General features: G+C 40.1%; 1 protein-coding gene across 3 annotated transcripts in view; it reads left to right on the top strand.

Moving 5' to 3' along the window:
* The window catches only part of MACIR (macrophage immunometabolism regulator), a 212,830-nt gene extending 194,344 nt beyond the window's left edge, over nt 1–18,486 (top strand). For 2 of the 3 annotated variants that reach the window (XR_006889510.1, XM_046668137.1), the window contains exon 5: nt 12,134–12,404. The gene's annotated coding sequence lies outside the window, so the exon portion shown is untranslated. Of the gene's footprint in view, nt 1–12,133; nt 12,405–18,420 lie in introns of those variants that run through there. The other variant, XM_046668139.1, reaches the window with a different exon arrangement.
* Nucleotides 18,487–18,877: the final 391 nt, after the last annotated feature.

Raw genomic sequence — 18,877 nt, 5'->3', positions numbered from 1 at the left:
TCTTCTTCTTTTTTCCAAATATAATATGTCACATCCTGTGTACTTTTTTTTTCTTTTGGTAATTCATTTCTTAATACCATGTGAATTTTGACCTTTCCTGTGACAGTTATCTTGCTTCTTCATGTCTCCCTGGGCCCTGGGTAAAGCCCCCTGGGACTATCCTCATTGAAACAATGATTTCATAGTGGCCAGAGAGTGAGCATTTTTGCATTTTCCATTTTAGTTTTGCTTTCTGGATGCTTCTGGCCCATTCTAACTCCTTGACATTTTGGTCTCACACAAATATATATTTGGCTTCCCTTCCCTCAGTATACATTTGTCCCCACCAACCAGCTACTTCTTCAAATTATAAAAGTCATTTGAATTGTAAGTCTACCTTTTGTGATACTAGACATCCTTGCATTTTGGCTCCAATCTTCATGATCAAATTTCATATTCCTATTTTCTTGATCATTATTAAAAATGTCAATTTACAGATTTTCAGAAACAATCGCCGAAACCTCATTATTTACTTCCAATAATAGAAGAGAGTATTGATGAAAATTCCACGTACAGTTTTCCAGTTAATTATTTTTTGCATTAGTTATTTGACGTGTTATAAAAAGAAAAAAAATCTAACAAAATAAAACCCACATTGAAATCTCCACAAAGTTCTACAGTATGCACAGTATTTTCTCTTTATTATCAATGCCATCTCTTAGTCATAGGAAATGAGGTAAGTTGGAAGGAACTTTCACGAAAACAAAATCTGTTAAAATTATTCTAGCTTCATCACAACATCAACAAAGAAAATATTTATTGTGCTTTCATTTTCAGTGTGTGGCCTAAGCGTGTGCCCTTTGAGGAGCTGTGCAACAGAGGTTATCAATTTATGCACATGTGCCAAGAGTCTCAACACACAAAATCATTCAGTGGGAGCAGTCAGGATCAACCCTAGATCAAATTCGTGTTTGGTGCGCTTCCTGTCCCCTAAAAATACCCTCTTTCCATTCTTTAGTCAACAGTTTCCTTCCTGCCTCTCTCCCCACATCACTGGATGGTCAACAGGCTTGTCAAGGTGCCTCATGCAGCATTAATTTCCCAGCAGGAAATTCCTCTCTCACCTCCTGCTCCTACTTATAAGAAAGTGACTTGGCATTCTCCTTTCAAGGTTGTTGGCTTCTGGTATGCAGTAACAACAAATGGACTAGATCCAGGAAGAGTACAGCATTTTATTTAGCATAGAAAGAATTCTCCAGGAAAAAAAAAAGGACAACATGGAGATTAAGATTAAGCTTGGTTACAGAAGCCTGGGCATTCTGAAAGTATATCAAAGAAGGTTCATAAAATAGAAAAAGTAAAATACAAGGGGGGAAGAGAGGTGAAACCAGCAATGAGGTGGCAAGTGAGGGGACATCTTTCCTTCCCTGGTCTACAGGTGATGGCCAAGGCAAGGCTGCCTTCGAAACGAATGAGAGATGGAATATTTTGTCTCAAGGGTATAGTACCTGAACTTGGAGATGGTCAGGAAATTGTGTCAGGCCACAGTCTCAAATGATGACCCAGATCTCTGCAAGGCTTCTTAATGTTTGGCAGTCTGGAGAAGTTTGTGTATTTTTTTTTAGAACAACATATTTAAGTGCGTAAATCAAAATACACAGGATTACAAAGGACACCAATTATATTGAAATATCATTATCAAAATATTAAAGAAAAATTTGTGGTATGGTATAGCATCTGCCTCTTTAATAGCATGTTAAACAATAGGATCAGGTAATGAGACTAACTGCTACCTTAATTTTGAAATAGTGATAAAAATAAACTATACTTTAATATATGAACAATAACTGCAATGTGACACAAAATATCTGCAATTTCTGTTATTAAAAAGTTGATAGAAGAGCTAATTTTGTGACGGTTTTTCACTATTTATAATTGAAGAAAATTTTAACTTTCAGTTAGAGGTTAATGAAAATAAAGACGCAAAGTTTTTTCCCCCATCCAAGTTCAATAATTACTATTATACTCTAAGGGGTCTTTGGGTTCCAGGTTAAGAACTTCCATATCTAGGGGCTGGAGAGGTTGCTCAAGGAGCAGTAAAGGAGGGTGTCTACGTGGGATAGAGGCTATAAGACTGGTAAAAGCACTGTGGGATAGCAGGAAAGTTTGGAATAGCAGATGGATAACTAAGATATTTCTGAAATAGAATTTCTTTCCTTGATTCTTAGTGCCGTCACCTGAATTCAGCTTCTTATCTCTTGCCTGAATTAATGCAAAGCTTCCTAACTCACCCAACAGCACAACCTCCCAGCACTGCCCCACAGTCCTAAAGAATAGCTTCATTTATCTATCAGTTGTGCTTCTGGGTTTCAAACCACTAGTGGTGCTTCACTGCCACCCAAATAGGGTACAGCTCTTTATTCTGAATTTAAGGTTGCTCGTATTTGGCTTTGGCCTTTCTTTACAGGCTAAGGCTCCGTTAGTTTACTCCATACGCCCCATGATGCAATCAGATTGGTCCACTTATGCTTCCTTGGTTGGGTCCTGACACATTCTTGTGCAGCCTTTCCTCAGACTGTTGCTTCCATCTGGAATTTTCTTTCCTACACTATATGCGCAAAAATCCTACCCACACTAAAAGTTTAAGTTCAATCACCACCCATTATGAGAGGAGGAACTGTATCTTATTCCACTTGGTTTCTAGGCTAATGATTAGCTGGGTCCCTTGCACACAAAAGACGGTCAACAAGAACATTTTACATTAATGAACAAGAAGACTAAACATGGGATTTTGGGGAAGTCCCAAGATTTTAACTTTTTGAATTTAGGATGAGAATTCCAGGTAGTGTCATTCAGCAACAGGTCTAAAAGGGTGGGAGAAAGAATTCTTATACTTGAGTAAAAGAACTAGAGAGTTGATCAGTAATGAATTGGGGGTCTTTTCTCACTTTATTTGGATTGATCCGTGTTCATTTTATTTGCCTTTATTACTTTATCTTGTTGTTCCTTTTATCATCCTCTCCCACCTAATGAAAAGGAAGAGAGGGTGGTGATATTTCGAGATGAGGCCCTGCACATTGACTGGGAACCACGGTGGAATGAATATCAGCATCAGAGTGGGTGATCTGGAGAATATTCTTTACAGTGAGGCTATTTTTTTCAAGGTTTCTTTTGACCCAGGCTTTCCATTTCTTAAATGTTGCCTGCCTTTAACCTGTATGAGATTCTAGATAGAAATTCTCATGCTAACCAGCTCCAGCTTTCCAGTTCCCATAGCACCCATTACAGAACAAGGCAATCTCATGGCTGCTGATGATATCAGATCTGATGAATTCTCTGTTCCCTATAAATTATTCAAAAGCAATTTCAACTTACCAGAAATGAATTTCCCTTTCTATGAAAAAGGCAAGTTTTGGTCATTTTCACCTTAAAATAACCTAATGATACTCAGGACTAAATAGATGGATACAGAATATTTCTCAAGAAATTTGTCCTTTGAAGGCTAAACTGACCTAAATTCATATCTCTTTACCAGATTCAAATGCAACTTGATATCTGTTAGATGAAAGGGCTGGGGAGAATTAATATTAAACTGACCTTGAGTTCTCTCAATTTCTGACGAAGAGTTTCAAGTTGCATATGTTCCTTCTGTGCTTTCAAAACACATTTTTCATAGCTGGAGCAGGCACTCCATTTGCAAGCTTTTTATTTTAAAATTTCTTGGGTAGAATCTTATGCAACTCATTCAATATTATAAGTCCTTGCAATATAACAAGTACATCTAACCACCACACAAAATGGCAATGAGTACAAAGTGGTTTGGGGACCATAGCCTAGTTTGCCTTGTCATCGTGTTTGGCCCAAGGAAACAGGAGCCGGCAGTCATGCCACTATGCAATATTTAGGACAAGGATGACTCAGTTTAAATGGAAACATTATCTCAGTTCTGAGGTAAAAGGGCAGATCTGCAAGCAAATACCTTCCATGTAAATGATGATGACAAAGTATCCCAAAGGGAAAAACGCAAACAGCATACGTACTACATGAATAACTAGGCTTAACTGGCCCTTCTTAAACTACTACATGGAGACTTCCTTGTGAAGAACAAATACATAAACGTTAATTGACTGATTCTCCTTTTGCTGATTTAGCAGATATTTTACTGAAATAGGGGGATAAGGCTATGGCAGGGAGAAATAATGTATTATAAAGCCATGAAATAATTTCCACCCTGATGAAGCCTCTGACATTTTTGTGAAAGCATTTGAAGAATGTGAATGGTGGTTGAATAGTCTATAACGAAAGGCTGTTGGGCTTCTGAAACACCTTTCAAAGGCCCTGTTGCTACAGCTGCTGCTGCTGTTGCTACTATTAGGCATTATGGCTGGCTGGAAAAATCTGTGGAAGAAAGTCATATGCTTTCTCTTCAAACTTTGATGACAAAAAATATGAAAGAAGTCAAGCATTATATGTATTAGGTTATAACAGGCAACCAAATAATCCTGCTCTTTTCGTTTATTTATTACGGTTGGGTCAATGGAAGGGTTAGTAAAAAAATTCTCAATACCTAATTATAGATGGGAGGTAGGTGGGTAAGAAGTCTAAATTTACTCTTGCTTTTTTAGCCATTCCAAATGTGTTTGCTGAGTTCTCATTGTTGTCTACTCCAGGAGTTGAAATCATATCCTCCCAAACCACAATCTCACTAATGGAAATTTCTTCCCATGTCCCCAGGAACAGGATGAAGTGAGAGCTCACTGCTCTAGAGATTTAGGGAGAGCACATCGCTGCCCACGAAATTACACCATCCATAGGAAAAATAATACAGTATCCTTGAAGAGAGCCTAATGTCCTTTGCTTATTCGAATTCAGAAAGAAAAGTGTTTCCTTATATATTACAGATAAAAAATCACAAATTACCAAAGACCTATGTCTTTTTTATAAAGGGAATTATTAAAGATTTCTTTAAAACTCCCTAAAGTTTTCTCTCAGAGGTGTTTTAGACGCTCCCTACTTTGAAGAAGTGAGCCATGCCAGGAGAAAGTAGAAGGCCATACTATCTGAAGAGCTGAAGCGGTGGTAAAATGTAAATTCTACCAAGAATCAGTTCTGAACTTTAGTGCATGTGACATTCATGGTGTGTGTATGTACCTATCATAATCCATATTCTTGAGCCCCATCCCATAAGTTCAGATTTCGAAGACGTGATGTGATGCCCAGGGGTATCTGACAAGTGCCTGCGTGATTCTAATTTGTGGTTTTCAGACCACATTTTGAGAAACACTGAGATGGAGATGAATAGGCTATTTTAAAAGCTCTTTTAAGAGCTACTTTTAAGTACCTACAGTTTGTACTTGGAACTCTTAGTTTGTCCCTTTAGGGAATCTTTTCTGCTTTCTTGTGATGCCCGCCCCCTGTCCTGGCACTCCCCCAAGGACCAGTGCCACACTGCTGGACTCAATTGTCCACCACCTCCACACTGGGGGTGTGGGAAGGGAGACACACGTGGCGTGTTCCAGGATGACCCTTCTCCCTTCCCTTGTTTAAACTTTGCTTCCTTCAGGATCTTTCTTTATACCAGCTCACAGCTCTTAAGAAGCAAACTGATGAAATACCTAAAGTTTATTAAGAATAGAATGATTGAAAATACCTTAATGCTCCCTTCTCAGTTCCTCTGTACTGTCTGTTTCCTCTGCTGGAATCACTCTCCTAGATTTTTGTTTTATCTTAAATATCATCTTCTCAAACAAGCTTCCTTGACCATTCCTTGAAGAAAGCCACGTAACCCTACCTCTCCCCCAGCCACTCTCAAATCCAAATACTTATCAGTATCTGAAATTATCTTGTTTCTTTTCTGTCTCTTCCCTCAGTAAAGTGAAACTCCATTAGAGCTGTTGGCCTTGTCTACTATTTTTACAGCTCTGTTGTTGGCATATAGTAAGTTTTCAGTGAGTATTTTGCCAATAACTGAATGGATTTGAATTTCTCCCAGGAATATCTTTTAGAAATAGACAAGGTGTGATGGCCTTGCCTTTATCCCTGGGAATCCCAGGTATAGGTCAACCTGGGAAGGAAGCCATTTTGGGAAACTGGCTTTCTTCTACTTTACACTCTGAACACACACTTGGCAAGTGGCATTTTGTTGTAGGGGGGAAAAAAGAAGGTAGTGAAAGTCAGAAAGGTAAAGGGGTGCATTTCTTCCCATTTCAAATGTCCATTTTTTATTGGGACTTCTTAATACTGGATAAATAGTTCCAATAGGGTATCATCCTAAGAATGCGGTCACCTCATGGCAGACAACTTCTCCCATGTCCCCTTATACCCTCCTAAGCTAGAACTAGCTGTTAGTGCCATTTCATGGCCTTCTTAGGGGAAGTTTCCCAAAGTTGGGAGGCTGGTAATTAGTATAAATAAGAGGATTCCAGGTGAACATCAGCCACCTGCTTTAAATGCTGAATCTTCTGTTGCAAATTATATAATCTTTAATTCTCATTTTACTATTTTGGAAAAGGAGGAAGCTGGTGTAAATTATTTCTCAATCTCTTCCTGCATTAACAAGAATTTTATGATTCAAACAATGTACTATCCATGGTAGGCTCTGAAAAACCATGTGTGAGTAAGCTACTCCACCTACTGGGCATCTCTTAAATCACAAAGTAAGACTCCAATCAGGTATTGAAACATGGTGATGAACTTATTGGAGCTCTTATTAGAAACTTGCAGATCCCCAATTATATTGACCATAGGCATATAGTATATTGACTTGTTCCCTACTTTCTGAATGCCACGAGCATCTTACATTGATAGGGTATTTATTTTCTCCATTTCTGTGAACTCAGCAAATCACGCTCACAAATGTCACTTAATAGTTCTATCATTCACCTCTCTTTTGTCCCGCACTTTTCTCTAGGGGCTGACGCAGTTAGGGTGTGGGCGCAAGTGGGAAGGGCAGCCAGAGAAAGTTGATATCTGGAGTGGAAGTAGATGAGCAGAGCGAGGTCAAGCTCCCAGGTGTGAACCTGGGAAATGGGTCAGGGACTGTGGTTTCCAGGGGCAGGTAGTTTGCAAGTAGGCACAAAACTATGGACAAAGGCACTGGGGAGGAAGCTTGGAGGAGTGGAAAGAAAGAACACAGCCTTTTTAGTCAAGCAGACTTGAGTTTGAATCTGTAGTCACTTATCAGCTACATGACCACAGGCAGGTTACTTAGAATAGGGTAAAATGGGTCAAGGGGATGGAGTCCAGTCTTTGAAACAATGTGCCAGACCGTGTAACTATTGGTTTACATACGTTACTTAATTTAATCCATGTAAGAGTCTTATCAGGTAGACATTATCATGTCCCATTAAATGTTGGCGGCTCGTTGCTTTTCTCATCCCATGCTCTCTTCCTAGATAATCTGGGCATGATTGTAATTTCAACAATCACATATATTGTGGCAGACGTGATTGCTGTGGGTTAGGAAAGGAAGTGGAGGAAGAGAGTGCTGGACAACTCTATTAAAGAGTTTGCTTAGAAAGGGGGACGAGAGATGGAAAGATAGTCACAAGAAATGTGCATTCCTAGGAGTTTCCCTCACCACTCAGGATTACAGAGACAAATACACTTTTAGATTGGAAGAAGTGAGATTAGAGATAAAGGCAAAGCAAGTCCAGACAAGGCCAGTCCCACAGCAAGGGAGGTTTGCTTTCCCACTAAGAGGCTTGTATCTAGCAAGCATTTTCTTCACAGCAGCATTTGACTCCACTGACCACTCCCACCCTCTTGAAACATTTGTCTCTGGGCTCCGGGAACATAAGACTCCCTTGGCTTTCCTCTTGTCTCATTGGCTGTTTGTGTTCAGCCTCTAATGCTGGATCCTCCTCCCTGTGCCAGACTTCTGACTGGCTCTGTCCTTATCCCAACAGCTTTGACCTCAGCTCTCTTCTCTTGTAATCTACATTCTTCCTAGGTCACCTTATGGCGTATAGTGCCAACTCTATAAGCAAATGATTAACACAGCTGAACCTCTTGCCAAATCTCTCCTCAGGGCGCCAGCATTCTGTCTTCCTCATATAGTCACCTGGATATTTATAGGCATGGAACCATTTTGGTAACAAACAGTACCATAAGGTGCCATCAGAAATCAGCTACACTGCTTCCTTCCACTGCCCATTCAAACCCATTCTGTGGGCTTGGTTTTCCTCTGCTTTTTGGATCAATTCTAGGGCAATTCCCAAGAGTTACCCATTTTCTGGGAACTCCTAGTTTGCTGAAAGTCACAGTATAAAGTTATTCTAAGATTGGGGGCTGGAGAGCTAGACTGACGTTTGAAGCCCACACTCTGTTCTACTTCATCCTGCCTCCATTTCATTTTAGAGCTTTATGGCTTTGAAAAGGGAATTGTTAGAATCTTGGCAATTTTGGAAGAGAATATCATTCACTTTCCTTTCATAAAAGGAAATCAAAGATTAATAGGTCTCATTTACAAAAGAGATTCAAGACACATGACTAAAATAATTAATCTTATTTCATGCTCCAAATTTTACTCTTTGTTCAAAATGAAGTCTCTCACACTATTGTGTGTCAGTCAGTCCCTTGGACTCCTCCTCTCACATAGCAAAGTAAATATGCTGTGACAATCAGAACTCCTGCAATAGAGACAAGTGTTTAAAGCATAACACCGCTTTTGTCTTTAAGCATCTGTAAAGCCCAGTGTGTGAAGTGTCTCCCAGTCTCCCCCTCCCCACACACACCCACATTTGGGTTCTTGCATACATAGATTCAAAGAACGGAACAAAAACTGGCTTGTTCTGCTACCATGTACACAGAATGTTTCCTTTTGTTCTTAACCTGGTTGAACATTCAGTCTTATCCTTCATAAAGTTCAATTTATCTGCTGGTACCTAGGGGCTAGATATACCCGACTTTTAGGATAGATGGCTTATAAGCTAAACATATCTATCAGTTATTCGTCTTTCTCTGCACTTCAACTTTTTTCTCTCTGCTCAACTATACTGTCTGCAGCATTCACACTTAAACTGGGATCTTACACCTTAAAAACAATAGCAAAAACAACTCTTCCCTCATACTTTCCTCCCTTTTTGGCTGTTATTTGCAATTGTCTATTTGGTAATGGCAGTCTAGTTAATTAGCACCAACTCTATTACTGAGAAAAATAGAAAAGCTGAAATATATATAAATGCCTCTTTATATACATCAGAGAACTTGTAAGATAGTGAATAATGAGGCTAAAATCCAGCAGAAGATGAGCCCAACATGAGGGTTACTTCCATCTGAAGAAGCTGAGAAGCCAAGCAGAGTTTTCAACAGACTCATGGAGTTCAGATCCCATCAAGGATGCGGTCCTGATAAATCAGGCTCTGAGTTAGAAGCCTGAAGGATAACCCTGGGAATTAAGGTGAACGGTAAAAAGACCAACCCTCACAAAGACTGAAGTTTGCCTTACAATTATTTTAGGACTGATTAGATTAAGCCGACCTGGGACTAGTACCATATCCTTCTAACAGAAACAAAATTGCAGAAATGGCAGATGATTGAAACAGCCCTATAGGGGATCCTGATAAAGGATGGACTTTAGCGTGACTATGAATAATATGTTCAAAAATAAAAGACAAGTTTAAGCATTTCAGCATAAACAGGAAACTATAAAAAGAATAAAATCATAATTATTGAAATGAAGAACTTTCTGCAGGCAATTTGCTATTAAACTAAACAATTAGAGGTATGTCAGAAGACTATACATGGAATAAAGCACAAACAGACAAGAAGAGTATCCCTTTGGATTTCTTTGTTTCTATTGAGAAGTTAGCAAACAGTCTTATTGTTACAATGAAAGCCAAAAGAAAATGGAAAGACATTCAAAATTCTGAAAGAAAACAACTACCCATTCTAGAATTCCATATCCAGTAAAAGAATTCTTTAAAGTATTAAGGACAGAGACAGATATTTGCCAATGATAACTGAAAAATTCATCACCAACAGACCTCCAACTAGTTTCTGCTGGAAGATGGAAAATGCTGCAAGGTTAAATGTTTGAAAATGCAGGAACAGGTGAATAGCAATAGAAAAGGTAGATTTGTGGGTAAATATAAACAAATATTTATGCATAAAAGAATAATAATATCTTTAAATAATTTAATAATATCAGTATAGAAATAAAATATATAACAACATAAGCATATTACTTAGGAGAATGCCAAATTAGATGCTATAATGTCCATGAAATATTACAAGTACTAATTTATGTTCTACTCTAAGAAGTCTAAATGCATGCTGTGATATTTTTGATAATCACTGAAAGAACAGTAAAAGAATGAATATTACCAAGTTAAATGGAATCATAAAATTATTTAATTAATTAAAAGAAGGCAAAGAAGGTGAGGAAAAGAAATATAAAATAGAGAGAGAAATTGAAACCAAAAATAATGACAGTAAACTCGATTAAATCCATAATTACATTAATATAAATGGACTAAATACTCTTCACTTACACTATTTCTGTAATCTCTTTCATAGACAAGCTTTTTAAAAGACTGGTCTACAAATGCTGTTCACACTTTTCCAATTCACATTAATGAACTGTTTCTTTCTCAACTCACTCTATATAACCCAGACTTCTCTTGCCAAAGTTTCCGATGACTTGCATAATGCCCAACCCAATGGATGTTTCCTAATGCTCATCAGAGTCTGTCCTTTTAGCAATAGTGGGAAACACTGACCATTCTCCTTCATGAATTTTTTTTGCCTTGGCTCCATGACACATATTTTCCTGGGCTTTGTTCATACCTCTCTGGCCACCCCGTCTCAATCACCATTCCTATCCTCTCCTTCTCTGTCTACCCTTGGAGTTTAAGTTGAGGGCTCTCTTTTCATCTCATTTTATATTCTCTCTCTTAGCAATCACACTAACTTCTGTGGCTTTAAATACTATATATATGCTATACTATAACATTTACAGTATACACAATACTATAAGTGCCATATATATATATCTCACAGTAATTCAAGTTGAACTACTGATCTCACCTTACCTTGCACCCTTGTAAACTTCTCTTTTGTCAGTAAAGGATATCTTATCCCACCAGTTACTTTTGCCAAAAACTTCAAAGTCATCCTTGATTGCCCCTTACCTCCCCTTTTTCTACTACATTTAATCCATCACCAAATTCTGCTGATTTTAGCTTTAAAATATGTCTGTATATCTGTCCACTTAACCTCATTATTCCCATCCTGGTAAAGACCACTATCTCCTCTTACTTAAACTATGGCATTAGTTTCCTAACTTGTATTTCCATTCCATTATTGTCTCCCTCCAATTTATTCTCCACATAATAGTCAGAAGGCTCTTTTGAAATTTCCTTTTCCTAAGACGTTTTGGTGGTACAATAGACATGTATATTGTAGTTAGAAGAACATCTAAAAACTCCTGTCATTGACTCAGGGCCCTGAGTTGCTGGCCTCCTGCCTACCTCTCTAGCCTGCCCCCTGCCTTCCCTGCCCCCTGTCCCCTTGCACTCTGGCTTAGCCACACTGGGCTTTCTCAGAGTTCCTCAAACTTGTCAAGATTTTTTCCAGCTCAGGGACTTCACACATGCAGTTTCTTCTACCTGGAGAATGCTCATCCCAACTTTCTTCCTAGCTAGCTATGTACAACTCTCAGGCCTCAGCTAAAAATGTTATATCCTCAAGAAGGAATTCATTACATACTCCTCCTTCTCCTAATTTATACCAGGTCTTCCATTTTACTCTTTTGCCAGTTGTCGACTTATTGCTTCTCAGCTCCAAATTCATCCCTCAATATATGCTCTGCAATAATGGATGTAATTTCTTTACAAAGTTCTCCTTTGCAGTAAGCATGCTGCTGTTAAGCTTTTTCAGTAGAGGGTGCTAGAGGAACATTTCAGGAGGAAGGGGTGCTCCTGCTCTTTCCATCTGCTCAGGGTGGGTCTGCAGTATGGGGGTGTGGACATCCGAGGGTGCACTGTTCCAGCCACACATCCAGAACACATTGTCTCTGGAGACCTTGCAGCCCTCGTGTAGCCTGGTGATCACCTTCCTGTGTGTGACCCCCTCCATATGGAAATCCTATGCTCCAGGTCTCCGGTCCACGCTGGGGCCCTGATTTCCTCTGCTCACCTCCTCTCTCCCCTAGGTTTGTGTCCTGCAGTTCTTCTGACAACACCACCCTCCAGACAGAGCGTTCCAGACAGGGACACCTCCAGGCCTCCTGCCACACCAGCATCCCCACTCCTTTACACACCTTTGCACCAGCTACCAGCTTCGGTTCGTCTGTCCCATCTGTCCTTCTTGTCTGCCCTGTGACTGCAGACCGCCTCTGGCCCAGCAAACCAGTGAGCAGCTCCGCCATCCAGTGGATTCAACTACATTTCCCAAGGAGATCCAAACCCCCAGCCTTTGCGAGAGGTCCCGCTTTTAAGTTTGGCCTTCCTTGGGTACTTTCCCTTGGTACCATATAGAGTTTCCTTATAGTCTATAGTTATTCTTTCACTATAGTTGAGTAATTCTTTTTATTAAACTTCACTTGTTTAAATCACTATGTGATTGTATCTTTTGGTTGGATACAGACTGTTACAAATCTCTTCTCCCACCCCGTATTTTTACCTAGAGTACCAATCACAATTGCATATTTACTTGTGAATCTATTTCCTAACATCTGAATTTCTTAGTATCTCCTCTATGGAACTACAGGCATGAACAGGGCAGGCACCACGTCTGTTTTTTGTGTGCCCAGTGCTTAGCATAATGCATGGCTCATAAAAAAGCACTCAGTAAATATTTGTTGCATGAATGAATACTGTATGGTTGAGTTCATTTTCTGCTAATTTATTCTGTTATGTTCTTGTTATGCCCCCTTAACTCTTCTCAGTCAATGCTATCTATTCGAAAGATCAGACATCATGTATTCTGAATTTGTAGCACCACAAGGGGTCTGATTTTGGCCCTTTTAAACAAAACAAAGCTGTATTTTTGTATTCTACCATCTCCATGTTAAAATCTATTGTGGCAAGGATGGTCACAAATGCACAAACTTAGGATGGTTTTTTCTTAGCTCTGTCCAAACTTTCTAGAAGACCCACATTTGTTTTCCAAAGAGGACTCGAAGCTGTTCAAAAAAATCTGTTTTAATTCCAATCGCTATACCACCACACTTTTAATTTCTCCCATAAATTCTACCCCAGGATTCATACACTCAAATCCCTACAGGGCCTAGTGGGTAATTTAAAGACTGGGCTCAGTGTAAGGAAATGAGGAATAGTGGGGATTATGGCTAATTGGACAGCACATGCTTCACCGGAATGCATTTAATTAAAAAATTTATAAAAACATCACGCAAGCCAAACACAACATCTGCAGGCAGCACTAGTCCCATGATTGCCACCTGGCAAACCCAGACCTAAAACACTGGCTTCAGGAACCATTCTGCTTGTCGAGAACCACGAATCTTAAAATATGGGGTGCTCAGCTTAAGTTTGCTTTCTGTATTTGTTTTGCTGAGGAAGGCCATTAAAGAAAAGCTAGCATCTACTATTGGCACTATTTCACAAGAGGAAACAAAAATTATCACAAAAGGTAGGAAAGACACAATCTCAGGATAAAGAACCATCTATCCCATGAAAGAAAAATGGACACGCTTGCATTATTGTTTTTGTTTTTGTCTTCTGACTATAGACGGGAATAAACTTTGACATGGGACTTGCCCAGGTTACAGATCAGTTCCATCAGAATTACCGTCAAAGCTTAAAAAAGAACATACAGTTGCCGGGACCCCCTCAAGATGTAGGGGGGAGGGAGATGCTTTGCACATGTACTTTGGAAAGCTCTTCAGGGGCTTCTGAAGCATACACAGGATGGAAACTTCTGGTCTATTCCACTGTAATACTCAGAATACAGAGAACAAGGCTGGATCGTCATTTCTCATCCTGATTACAGAGAATCCTACTTTCCTGCACTGGAGGGAGACAAAGTTTTTTCAAAGTAGCTGCTCAGCTCACTTGCCACAAAAGGCAGACTCCTCTCAGTCTATGTCACAAATAAGTAATTCACAATCTAGGAATAGCTGTTGAACTAACAGCTCACACGCTCCCTAGAGGAGGGAGTCACTGCTGAGCTCCCACTAACTGTTGCTAGGGAATTTTTCAAGAGAAGTTGGAAATAGGGATTTCTACGTGAAATCTCTGAATTTTGTGATGTTTGCATCTGATTAAAAAAATTAAGCATTGTAAGACAACACTTCTGCTGGCCTGCAGGTTGGTGGCTTGAACCGCACACTAGAATCACCTGCAGGGCTTTCCCCAGATCCTCGGGCCCAGGCCCCATCCTAGGTTTGGTGAACGAGAAACTTCTGGGAGGAGGACTGGATCTGCATATTTTGAGAACATTCCCCAGAAGATGCCAACCTTCACCTATAGTTAGAAATGACTGCTCTAATGAAATCTGGGAAATGAAACAAGGTATTCCAGGCAGCTTCTTGGGTGCTCTGTTTCAGAAGCCTGGCTAACACCAATCCTGTAACTAGGGCACAGTACCCGGACACGGTGCACGGAGAGATGTTAGCTGCACTCTGCCTTAGCCCACCTTGATTTCTCTAGGGTACTAGGGGTGCAGTCTGGTTCTTATTTTCTTGGCTTTGATGAGGAAGTATTCACAGAGGGTCTGAAAATAGGAATACGCGAGACAGAAACTTATTCCAGCCTTGATTTATGCAGCAGCAGAGAAAATAAATTACAATGCTTTGAACCTCTGAAGGAGCAAAGGTTCTTTAAAAGTCACAGGAGAGAACACTGTCTCCAGCATCCTACAACATGGTACCTTATAAGACAAGACTTCAGTAACGGACCAACTGCACTTCTCACGGTTTCTTGTTCTTACCCACTCCAACCCTTTCCCCTCCCCTCAGTTTACCTTCTTATGTCTGTAATAGTGGAGGCAGCCATCATGCTTCAGCACAAACCACCTCTTCCTCCAACCCTTCACGAACCCGGAGTGAGTCCTCTTATGTAGGTAGCCACGGCAGGTGGGCCAAGGGGTATTGGGACAGCGACTGATGTCAGATCCCACCACCAGAGTCAAGATGTCTGGACCTAGAGGGATGAATTTGGAGTAGTTCAGTGGCTAAAAATCTTACAATCCACTGGGAGGACTGTTGCTTTTCAGAACAAATGGATGAAAAGGCGGTTATAGTTTTCAGAAATGGAATATATAAAATAGAATCCTACAATTGGAATCAGAGAGCTCCTTAATTCAACCCCTAATGTTGATGAGGAAACTGAAAGGGGAGGTAAGATGGCTTTTTTGAGGACCCATAGCCCATAAGGGTTTGAATCAGATGAGGGACCCAGGTGTTTTGACTTCTAGTGTGGAACTCTTTCTATTCAACCACATGGCCTTGTTGGGTCTGATCACAGAGGCCTCAAGTCTGTTCTTCCTCACTGTCTATAATAATGTCAAGCTCAATGTTTAACATATTTTGGTTTACATCCTAAGACGGCAGATAGGTGATGTTTGGTTTTTCTATCTCACTTTTATTCAAGATAAGTAGCCTCCTTGACCTGGATAATGGGAGGATATAAACCACTGCTGATACATCTTTCACCAATATTATCTCTGATCAAAATCAATTACAAAGCTTTGAACTTGGAAGTAGACAGAAATTCTAGGAGACCTGAGGCACAGATGTTTTTTATCCCTTTTTCTTGCCTATCCAACTGAGTGCTGACGGTTTGACCCTCAGCTTCCAGGTGCCTGTCCTCTCTCTCTTAGAGAGCCTTCCTTGGGGCCTGGACTTCAGTGGTGTCCGCTTTCCTACAGGATCTGTATGGTGGAAATTGTCCCTGTCCCTGATAACATGAGGTCACTATTTACCAACTGTGCTTTGATGCTGCCAGCATGGACACAGACTTTCATCACATGCCTATCTCTTGATGCCTCAGAAAATTCTCTGAATGTCACTCAGACAGACAGCAACCCTGACATGCTTTGAAGATAGCAAATGGGGTATGACTTCATTTACAATTCCTCTGAGAGGGAGGCCACATCCCTGAAGGGGAACATTTGGCCTTGGCAGCACTGACTTCATCATGATGTCTGACATTGAGATTACCAATCTGTTTAGAGCTGTCTATGGAAATGGGGGTCAGTGAGGAGACTCCTCTTATATAAATGACAAGTTCCAACCCAGGGGATCATCCCTGGCTGAGCCACATGGCACCGAAAATAAAGATTTGTCCCAGAAAGGCCGACACAGTCTTAACTTTAGCAGCATGCAAAGCACCTTGGTAATTAAATAACTCTGTGTGTCAAGATAATTCTTCATTGCCATGTAAATACATTTTAATTTATTAAACTGCCCTTAAGCTCCTGTCAAAAACACATCCAGAAAAATTAGAAGAAGCTCTCCAGATTGACTGGGAACCCACAAATGTCTTTGTCTTTGGACTTCAGTCCCCAAAGAACTGCACTCTGGACTAATAAGCATAGTTGACACATCTGCCAATTTATTTATGTACTGCTGCAGTGGGCTGCCCCTTGAGGTCATTTTCCTCTTGCTTACACAGACTGCATATGGGTTTCTCTGATACTGATCAGGCAAAGCTTGAGTTTCAGCCAGTCATAAACATAACTTGGTGAACCAAAAAATTCTCTCTGGGGCAGGGATGCAGATGGTCCTGCTGCAGGATGATGTCATCATATCAAAGGCAAGTTTTTCACATTCAGAGTTAGGACATGATCCTGAAGCATGGGGGGTTGCTGAGTTCCAAACAGCTGTTGGGTGCTGTGGTTTGATACTCTTTGCAGGTCCTATCAGGAGCCAGGAGGACCTGGGCTTGACATTCACAGAGACTTTAGGTTATTCACATAGTCATTGCAATTTGCTCACGTGTGTTAAAAGAATTAAATGTTAAGTACAAACAAGTAAATCCTCTAGTTTCTTTATGATTTATCTATAAATTTACTGGGAACTTAAAAATTTGGAAATGTCCTAGTTCAGTGCTTCTCGAACTAAACGTAGATGCAAATCACCTGGTGGATTTGTCAAATTGCATCTCTTCATTCATTGGGGCTGGGATGAGGCCTGAGAGTCTATGGCTGTAACAAGCTCTCAGGAGAGGCTGGACCACAATTTGATTGGTAGGTCCCCAGGCATCTCTCAGTTGCTGAGAGGCCCCGCTTAGGAGAACGGCCTTTGTCACCAACCACCATGCTTCTTCCTTTCCTTGACTATGATTTAGTTTCCCCTGTATGTTTTCAATTTCAGCCCCAATATTTTGCAACAACAAAATTATTAGCTTTCCCCTAACTTACTTTTTTCTCTAAGTATTACCCCACCTGGGAGAAAGGAAATATAATACTGTCTTCCTCTACTGGACATCCTAGAAATCTTGTTTACTTTTGAGGATGGGCAGGATGAAGGATGTAGGAAAACAAATGGCTACAGCCTGGGGTGAAAGAGTCAAGAGAACTATTAGTTTCACGTGAAAGAGTTTGAAAACCCATGTCTTCAGCAAATCCAGTTCTTTGGCGACAATGCCCTCAAAAAGAAAAGCTCTCCAGCCAACTCTTCTTCCCCAGCACTTTGGCCTAGAGTTTTGAAAGTAACCACTTGTGGGCGAGGTTATTTACAGCTACAGGAGAGAGAAAAATGATTTCTTTTTCTAATTCACACTTTATCTTTGGATCACTGTCTTCTTATTATGCCACCAATCTTAAGCTGTGTCAGAGTCACACCTCTGCTGTCAGACAAACTCCAGCACCCTTGCAGGCATGGAAGAGAAATGTGCAAGACAAGCGCTGTCCCTGTGGGCTGCGCGGTGGGCTGGAACTGCCTTCAGCTGCCAGGCCCTGGACTCCAGAGGCATTCCTGCGCTTGCTTTTCCTAAAGCCTGCTCTTAGTGAAACAAAGGAGCCCTAAGGGACCCAGAGGACCTCCAGGCTGATTAAACTTTATTATTTTCCTTTCCTTCTTTTCAGCATTGTTACTTGATGATTAAATCTTCTATTTGCGTCTGCAAGTAACTAGCTCTATGAAAGCCCAAACCAGAAAGTATGAGGGACTGAATTAAATAAAGATTCGCATGGAGCCATTGCCATTCCCAATGTGATACCGAATGCTTTTTTAACTCTCCTGTTTTGGTTTTCCCATCGGCAAGATTCAGGTAATTTGTACAGGTGTGTGTGATTAGTATTTTGGAACAGCATTATTATTCAATTATTTTTTATTTTAGATTATAATGTCTTATCCTACATTCTAGAATATATATTAATACATTATTCTATTGTTATTATTGAATAGAATTATTATTTCAATAGAATTATTGAACACTTGACCTTGTAACTTACGGTGGATCCCCTCTAATGCTAGTCTAGGGAGATATGACAATCCCCGTGCTGGAAGCTAACAACACAGACTTCTAATCTTAGGGTTGGAACCTTTGGCCATGCCTCCAAGATGCTGGGCTGTATACTGCTGCTGGGCTGGCTGTGAAAGAATCACTGGGAAGAGGTGACTAAAATTACAAATGTGCATGCCACGACCAGGAATTCTGTATTTAAGAGTTTCTCAGGTGAGTCTAACATATAGTTAGATTTAGATTTAATGTTTCGCGAAAAGTGATTTGATATTTATAAATGTAAGTCAGCAAAGTAGCAACCAGTAAAATCATAGGTATTTACCAAAGTTTAAAATACATGACAAAGAAACTGTACAGAAATATATAGTGGTCAAAAAGATCTCGGACTTTTAAGAAGGTTGTGCAAACAGATATAAGAGGTAAGCAGAAATATTTAGAGTTTTAAATGAGCTCTTAATAGATATTTTGTAAATATATATTTCAAGACCTCCATATATTATATGAATTTAACAAAAGGCTCTGTCAGG

Source organism: Equus quagga, chromosome 7 (genome assembly GCF_021613505.1).
Source record: "Equus quagga isolate Etosha38 chromosome 7, UCLA_HA_Equagga_1.0, whole genome shotgun sequence".
In the NCBI taxonomy this organism is placed as follows: domain Eukaryota; kingdom Metazoa; phylum Chordata; class Mammalia; order Perissodactyla; family Equidae; genus Equus; species Equus quagga.
The sequence above is the reverse complement of the archived record's forward strand: the minus strand, read 5'-3'. Positions and strand labels throughout refer to the sequence as shown.